The sequence below is a fragment of the Tenrec ecaudatus genome, chromosome 13 (genome assembly GCF_050624435.1).
Source record: "Tenrec ecaudatus isolate mTenEca1 chromosome 13, mTenEca1.hap1, whole genome shotgun sequence".
Taxonomy (NCBI): Eukaryota; Metazoa; Chordata; class Mammalia; order Afrosoricida; family Tenrecidae; genus Tenrec; species Tenrec ecaudatus.
The window spans coordinates 18,706,777-18,715,038 of NC_134542.1; the positions used below are offsets into that span (position 1 = coordinate 18,706,777).

At 47.0% G+C, this 8,262-nt stretch overlaps 1 pseudogene; it reads right to left on the reverse strand.

Annotated features, from left to right (window-relative positions):
- Positions 1-983: 983 nt before the first annotated feature.
- LOC142424475 (ran guanine nucleotide release factor-like) lies at positions 984-3,902 on the reverse strand (annotated as a pseudogene).
- Between the last annotated feature and the right edge of the window lie 4,360 nt (positions 3,903-8,262).

Genomic DNA, 8,262 nt, shown 5'->3' on the forward strand with positions numbered 1-8,262 from the left:
TCCTCAAACGATGTAAACAACAAGGATTAATGTGTGAGCAGTCCCCGGGTGGTACAAACGGCCTCCATTTATTCAACTACTAACTAAAGGTTGGCAGTTCAAAGGGATGGGAATGGGAAAGCTTATTACAGGACAAGGAGAGGGTAGCCTCCGGGCAGAAAGGCAGGCAAGGCTTTGGGGTCAGGAGACAGGAGGTGAGGGATGAAAAGGTCTGTGGTGTGGCTCACTGTGATATGGAATCCACTCGGTAGCAGTGAGTTTGATTTCGGTGGGACAGTGGGTCACGAGCTGGGTCATTAACCGAAAGGTCAGCAGTCCCAAAGTGCCAGCTGCTCCCGGGCAGGACAATGAAGATGTCTACTCTTGTGAAGATTCACAGTCTGGACAACCCGCAGGAACAGTTCTGCCCTAGGAGTCAGAATTGACTTCATCGCAGTGAGTTTTCAGTTTAACACCTCAGAGGACTTAGTTGGCTGTTTGTCTCCCACGGATGTTGGGAAATGATGAAAAGATTTTAACCCACGGGCTTGGGATTACTGATCAGACTTACTTTCTTTAAAAGATCTTGCTGGCTGTTCTGTGAAAATCAGATTGGAAGACGTCAAGGTGATGGTACATCGATCACTGAAGAACTTATTGCAGTAGGCCAGGCTTTATCCCCGAAGAGTTAAGTTGCTTCCAATCCTCATAACCTAGCAAGGATAGGTTCACTAGCTACTGCGTTTCTGTCAAAAATGGCTTGAAAAATGTTTTAAAATATATTTCCCAATTATTAAAAAGGAAAAGAGAATGTTAGTAAAGTTTGGCAGTTCGAACCCACCCACTGGCATGAAGAAAAGACCGGCAATCTATTTCTATAAAGATTATATTCACTTTTTTTTTATTATAAAGCAAGTTTATTTCTGCAAAGTGGAGGTGTCTGGTGTTTCCCCTGGCAGGAGTAGACCCACAGGTCCACAGTAGCAGCATGGCACCGGCTCCAGCTTCTTGCTTCAGCATCTTTACTGGGGACCAAAGATGTTGGGATCATGAAGGGTCAGACTGGTCACAAGCTGTTCAAAGTCGCCCAGGCTCCAGGGCAGGGATGATACATTTTCAGGACCATGACAAGATCCATTCTCGGGGTGGGGCTGATTGAAGGTGAGGAGGAGGTCGGTGTGGTACTAAGCCAGTCGCAACAAGGCTTGGTGTAGTGTTACCTCCATTGCCACCTGCTGGTTTTCCTTTGCTACCTGCTGCTTGCCAGAGAGGATCCAAGCCTCTTGACAGCAGCCCCTTAAGGTCAGGTTCTCCAAAGGGAGCGACCACACAGCCTCCACGTGCACACCCCTAGCTCCCTGCACCCTGACAACATCCTCAAAGTGGTACCACGCAGCCTCCTCGCCCTACACGTGAGCCTGCAGCTCCAGAAGTTCCACGATGAGGCTCTGATCGGTCGCGCGGTGGCAGAAAACTTCCTGATTATCATGGACCGGCTGGAGGTCACTTACATCAATGGTCTCGGGCGGGAGGATGGCGGAGAAAGCGCCCCCGAACAGTGGGTAGTCTCGGGCGGCTCCATGGGCCTGAGAGTAGGGGTGGGCACTAGAGAGGCTTAAGAAGAAGCCCACATGGGGCGTGGATGATAGCCCCCGGGGCCAGGTGGCATCAGCGCCCACCGCCGGCCGCCGCCCCTATATCCACTTTTAAAAAACAATCTATGGAGCACAATTCTACTCTGTAACACACCATGAGTCAGAATCAATGCAACAGTAATAGGTCTGGGTTTTAGTATTTAGAGTTTCCATCCATCCGTTTATTTACTTATCTATTTGTTTATTTATTTATTTTAATGTGTGTGAGCCTCTGCTCTTCAACCTTTTTAAAGAGAACTGTCTTTGCCAGCTCAGTTTCTGGGGCAATCGAGGGAGAGAGTGTGTGGTAATTACATACTCTGCTGTCAATTGGAGATTTAAGAGTGAAGGGGTGGAGTTTAGCCTGTCAATCAGGTCACAGCTTGATGACCGCATTGGGAGGTGCTAAAGCTATCAATAGGGCGCTGGAGGTGGGACACAAGCTCACTCCCTGTGAGACATTACTGAGGATGAGCCTCATGGAGCTCCGCTGAGCTGATGATGCTCATGCATTGGGGCTGATGGAGCCACGTGGAGACCCTGCCAGCACTGAAATGCTGCCACTGCCACGGGATCCACAAGACTTTCTCCCCTCTGGCCTGTGATCTTCCTGTATTCAGCATCACTGCATATGCTTTGTGAGTCTGAAGAGGACTTTATAGAATGGTATCAGACATATGGGCTAATATCAGACTTATGGACTTGATCTGGACTGGGCTGGGATGTTTCCTCAATTCAATTGCTCTTGTATAGAAGGCTCTTTCTTATACACATATGAGTGTCCATGAATTTGTTTCTCTAGTCAACCCAGACTAACACAGAGACTGAATTAGAGATACAAAAATGGGATATATGTTCCAGAAATTGTCACCAAAACCCAATAGAACTAGAAGGAAAGGTGGGGGGAGGGAAAATAAGGAACCCACAAGGGCAGGGGTGATGATGATGGAGGGAATTCTTGGTTTGGAACTGGAGTTGAAGAGAGAGAAGTTTGATAGGGTAGGAAATGGAAGATAAAAGAATTCTAGAGATGGGGAAAGTTTAACAAGTCTTATTATGTAATAAAATATACACTTACTTCCCTTGACATTCTTCCCAGAGATCCCAGTAAAATTTTAATTTAATTTAATTGCTTCTGTTTGCTGGACTATGTCCCTCCGAGTGAAATTCGCTGCCAAGACTAGATGGCATGAGGCATAGTTTGGGGTTGAGTTATACTGTATTAATTTCAAAACTATTTCCCAGCCAATCCCACCCAGGCTATAAGGGGGACTACAGAGGTGAAGACATGGAACCAGTATGGATCCAGAGTATAGGACAGAGAAGGGATGATAAAAGAGGTGGGCACACCATGCTACTAGAAGAAGAGCCTGCGGTCAGAGTGGCATTAGCTGGAAGAATGACTGATGTGATGATGATACACCTGAGATACGTTTTCTAAGGACACTGTGGGTCTCAGCACTTGCAAGTTGAGTCTAGTGGTCCAGGCTATGGAGATGGGAACCCATACAGGTCTTGGGAGCATGGATCTATAAAACCAAAACCAAACTCACTGCCATTGAGTCAATACTGACTCATAGCAACCCCCTGTGGGTTTCCGAGACTGTAACTGTTTACGAGAGTTGAAAGTCTAGTCTTTCTCCCTAAGAGCTGCTGGTGGTTTTGAACTGCCAATCATACAGGTCACCAACTCATAACCACTATGCAACCAGGACTCCTTTCAAAAATTACAGTTAGCACCATGACCCATGACTGACTTGAATAATGAACCAAACCCATGAGCACAGCACTAACGATATCACTGCCACCAAGCTTGACATGCAGCCAAGGCTGCCGCAGACTGAACTTTTCCACAACGGCCACTACTGGCATGGCGGATGCCACTCATTTCCACGCCACACGCTTCCCCTGCAGCCACCATCAGTTTCAAAAGTCAGATAGCTTTATGGCCACTTTCACCTGCCGCATGGAATCCACGCTAGCCTGCCTGCCCTCTGGCTATGTTCCGAGTCATAACCCACCTTTATGCCTTTTCGTGGGTGGAGCCGAGGGCATTATCTATGCCTGGCAGCCAAGGCAATAGGAAAACCAAACTTTCAGGCATCTTCTTACAGGAAATGGAACCCTAAAGACTGATGATTCCCTAACTAAGAGAAGGTGTACAAGAGGATCCAGAAAACAACAATGACAACACACACAACAGCAAAGCTCTCTCTTTTTTTTCAATTCATCTTTGAGTTTGGCAAATTAATTGGGTTCATCTGGCTTAAGACTTGCCGCTGGTTTCATTCCATTGTTTTGCTTCCTACAGACTCAGCCTTACACGATTTCCCCCACCATTCTATATTTCATTCCACAAATAAAGCCAAAGAAAGTAAAACCCTTTGGGGGTCATCAAGGAACCCTGGTGACGTAACAGTTACACACTGGGCTGCTAACTCCGAGGTCAGCCATCTGAAACCAAGTCATTCCACGGGGGAAAGACGAGGCTTCCCTTGGCACCAACCGGACCCCCTTACTGAAGGATTGTGGGGAGGAGATGAACCAGTCAGGGTGCAGGGTAGCAACAATGAAACATATAACTTTCCTCTAGTTCTTAAATGCTTCCCCCCGCCAACTATCATGATCCCAATTCTACCTTACAAATCTGGCTAGACCAGAGGATGTACATTGGTACAGATAGCAACTGGAAACACAGGGAATCCAGGACAGATGACTCCTCCAGGACCAGTAGTGAGAGTGGTGATGCCTGGGGGGTGGAGAGAATGTGGGGTAGAAAGGGGGAACTGATTATAAGAATCTACATATAGCCTCCTCCCTGGGGGAGGGACAGCAGAGAAGAAGGCGAAGGGAGACGTCAGACAGTGTAATATATGACAAAATAATAATAACTTGTGAATGATGAAAGGTTTATGAGGTAGGAGGCAGTGGGGAGGGAGGGGGAAAATGAGCAGCAGATATTAAGGGCTCAAGTAGAAGGCAAATGTTTTGAGAATGATGGTGGCAACAAATGTACATATGTTCTTGACACAATGGATGGATGGGTTGTGATAAGAATTATATGAGCCCTCATTAAAATGATTAAATAAAAAAATATTAAGACAAATAAAAGTAACAGGTTTTTATCTTAAAAAAAAAAAAAAGATGAGGCTTCCCATTCCCGTTAAAGAGTTACAGTCTCGGAAACCCACAAGGGCAGTCTTACAGAGTCGCCATGAGTCAGAATTGATCCGATGGCAATGAGTTGTGTGTGTGTGTGTGTGTGTGTGTGTGTGCAGCTCATTTTACCTTGACAAAAATCAAACCCAAACCCATTATCATGGAGTCATTTCTCACTCACAGTGACCCTAAAAGCCAAAAGAGAATTGTCCAGCAGGGTTTCCTAGACGAAAATCTTTACTTAGAGTCCTGGTGGTGTGTTGGATTAAGCACTGACTGCTAACCACAAGATGGATAGATCAAAGTCAGCAGGTAGCACCTCAAGAAAGGTGTCAGCTACTGAAAAGATTTACAGTCTTGGAAACCCTCAGGAACAGTTCTGCGCTATAAGGTCACGGTGAATTAAATTTAACTGGATGGCAGTGGATTGGGTCTGATAGTTGAAATCTTCACAGAGGCAGACGTCACATTGTTCTCCTGCATTTGCCATGACAGCACTATGGAGCACAGTGCGGGTGTAGTATTGGGGGTTGGTCTGTGTGCCCGGTGTCACATGGCAGACACCAGCTGCAATGTTGTAAGGATAACCAAGCAGTCTGATGGAGATGATTACATAGTGAGGCTCAAAGGCCTCCTTCCAATTAGCCAGACTAACTAGCCACCATGTAAGGGGCCACCTCAGAGGTCCCTCTTCCAGCCCTCCCTCTAGGGAAAATCCGTATCTCACTTTCTTTTGTTTCCATCTTCCTGGGTCCATTGCTGGCCCCCAAGGGCATCTACCACTTGCTTGTTGGTGTCTGCTTGTTTCTTTGTCTCTGCTGCTCTTTTGATAACGCAAAAGTGATTGGGGTTAGAAATCCTACTCTGATATGGCCTCATTAACATAACCAAGAAATTCCTACTCCTAACTGGGATGACATCCACAGGTAGAGGGGATGGGTTTGGGACACATATTTTAAGGGGACATCACATTTATTCCAGACAACCAGTCATTTTGCAATTCTGAGCCAAGTGCCTTAGAGAAAGTGTGGTCCATTTTTAAACCCTGGGGAGTCTGGTGTCCCCGGAGAATCAGGCTCCATGGCTTTTCTCCAGTGCTTTAAACAAGAAACAAAGCATATCTGTAAGTTCCCCCAGCAAACTAATGTGCATGTGACAAGAGCTGTAATCAATAAGTAACTTGATAAAGTGGATAAAAATTGACCCAGGAGGGGAATGTAACATCCTATTAAGCAAAATTCAACCCAGACCACTTTCAATCAGCCATATCAAACTGCAAAACTCCGAACCCAGGTCTCAGGAGACAGTGTGGGGGAAGGTGGGATGACGGGTATTAGATCAATATTTTAAGCCCAATCTCCCTAAATTTGTATTAATAAGCAGGGGATGTGGGAGGCAGTGGGGTGAGGCCCTCTAAATTTGAAAACAGGAAGGGGAAAAAAGATGGGGAAAGGAGAAGGCGAGAAATATGTGAGTTGTAAGCTACACACAACTTCGAAGAAATAAATCTGTCTTTCCTTGAACTAGACAAATGCTTAAATCCACCAGCCCAGCCCCAAACGATCCTTCATGAATACTGAAAGAGGAGAAAGGACTATTCAGGTCACAAATTTATCTGATTGAAAGCCGGGAGCTCAGTGAAGCTGCAGAAGCTTGATTTCTTTCTCATTAATATTGGGGGAGGGAATAAAGTACTGGGAGATGTTAGTGGAGGAGGAGGAAGGTCCACTGTCTTTTTTTTCCCCCCTCTCCCTCTCTCTCTCAAATTGCATGAATTTCATCATATAAATATTTTCATTTGTGAGGAAAGTGTGAGTCTGTGTAAAGGAGTCCTCATGAATAAGTTCCAAGCATTGGAAGCAGAACTCCATTGCAATTCCAGGAGCATTTCCGCCACCCTACCTGAGCACCAGCCTCTTCTTACCTATCCACAATAGCCAATCAAGAAAGCAATTCTCAAAATTACAGTCTGCAGGGAGAGGATAGCAAAGGGCTGGGCTGTGCAGTACTTTGATTGGATTCTATCATATAGGGGCCATCAATCGCCTACTCATGCAAGATTCAGACAAAGAGATGGATGGAAGAAACAATGTCAAGACAATGGCCAGGGTAAACGATTTGCTAGAAAATTTTCCTCCCAACCTGCCCCCCTCCTTTAAAAGAAATTACCTCCTCAAAACTACTACCCACCTGCCCCTTTTGCAATTCAATTGACTGTGAATTCATTAAGAATCTACATGTTATAGGCTGTACAAAGGGGTGAAATGTCTAAAACAGGTCCCTCCTTGAAGTTGCACTAAACTGTCCTGTGTCCTAATAAAGGTAGAGCTGGGAATGTCTGGTCACCTGGGGAAAATTGGCCAGCAAGTGGACATTCTCATTCGTGTCTCAGGTCTTAGCCAGAAGGGTTGTGCTGAGTGGGAACAACCAAGGTTTCCAAAACACCAAACTCATTACCGTCCAGTCAATTCTGACTCATAGGAGCCGGGTGGCATAGAGAGTTAGGTATTGGGCTGCCAACAGCAAGGTCCCACTTGAAGGGAGACACGTGAGGTGTCTACTCTGTAAAGGGTTACAGTCTCACAACCCCCCCCCGCCACATCCCCTGGGCACTTCCACCCTGCCCTGTAGGATTGCTATGAGTCAGAAGCAAGATTTAGCATCAGAGAATTGAGAATCCAAGTCCTGGCTGTCGTCACTGAATTTGGACAAGCGACCGAATTTATGCGAGCCTCGGTTTTTCCATCTGTAAAATGGGGAGAAGAGCATCTAAGTCCTGGGGGTGTAGGGAAGAACCCACAAACTAACACAAAGTGACAGCCAAGTGCCCGGGAGCAAGTTGATCTGCTTTTCCCCCTCTTCTCGGGAACTCCAGGTTGGTACAAAGGCAGCATCCAGTCTGAACACTATCCCTCCATCCGCCCCTTCCCCACAGCCAGGAGACAAACTCTCCAGCCGGCTCCAGCCCTGCTCCAGTCACCTGCTCCCGCCGCTGTGCAGAATGAGAGAGGAATGGGAAGAAATTGGATCCGAGGCTGGGAAAGGTGATTGAAGCTTTTCAGAAATTGCAAAGGTAATGTGACTAGACCATTTGCACGACCAGCCCTTCTCCCTCCAACTGCACCGGGCAGTGTGCCTCTCCTCGGGAGAGGTGAGGGGTCTGCAGGGGCCCCTCTCTCACCAGACTCAGGCCCTGTGGTGGACACGGGGACCACTGAGATATGGCCTTTCCCACCAGTCTACAATATAGTCTGGGGAAGAAGACAGAACTGGGCTCAAAGGACGGTGTCGATGACACAGAGTGTCCGCCATGTCTGGGGGGGCACTCCTACCCAGCCCCCTCACCCCCGCCCCCCACCCCATGCCCATTTTGTGGCATGAATGTCCCTCTACCTTTAGCTTTAAGGGTGAGACAGCAGGGGTTGTGCGATAGAAGTCTGGCCCTCAATGCAGGAGCCCCAGACTCCATTCCTGGCCAATGTGCCTGAAG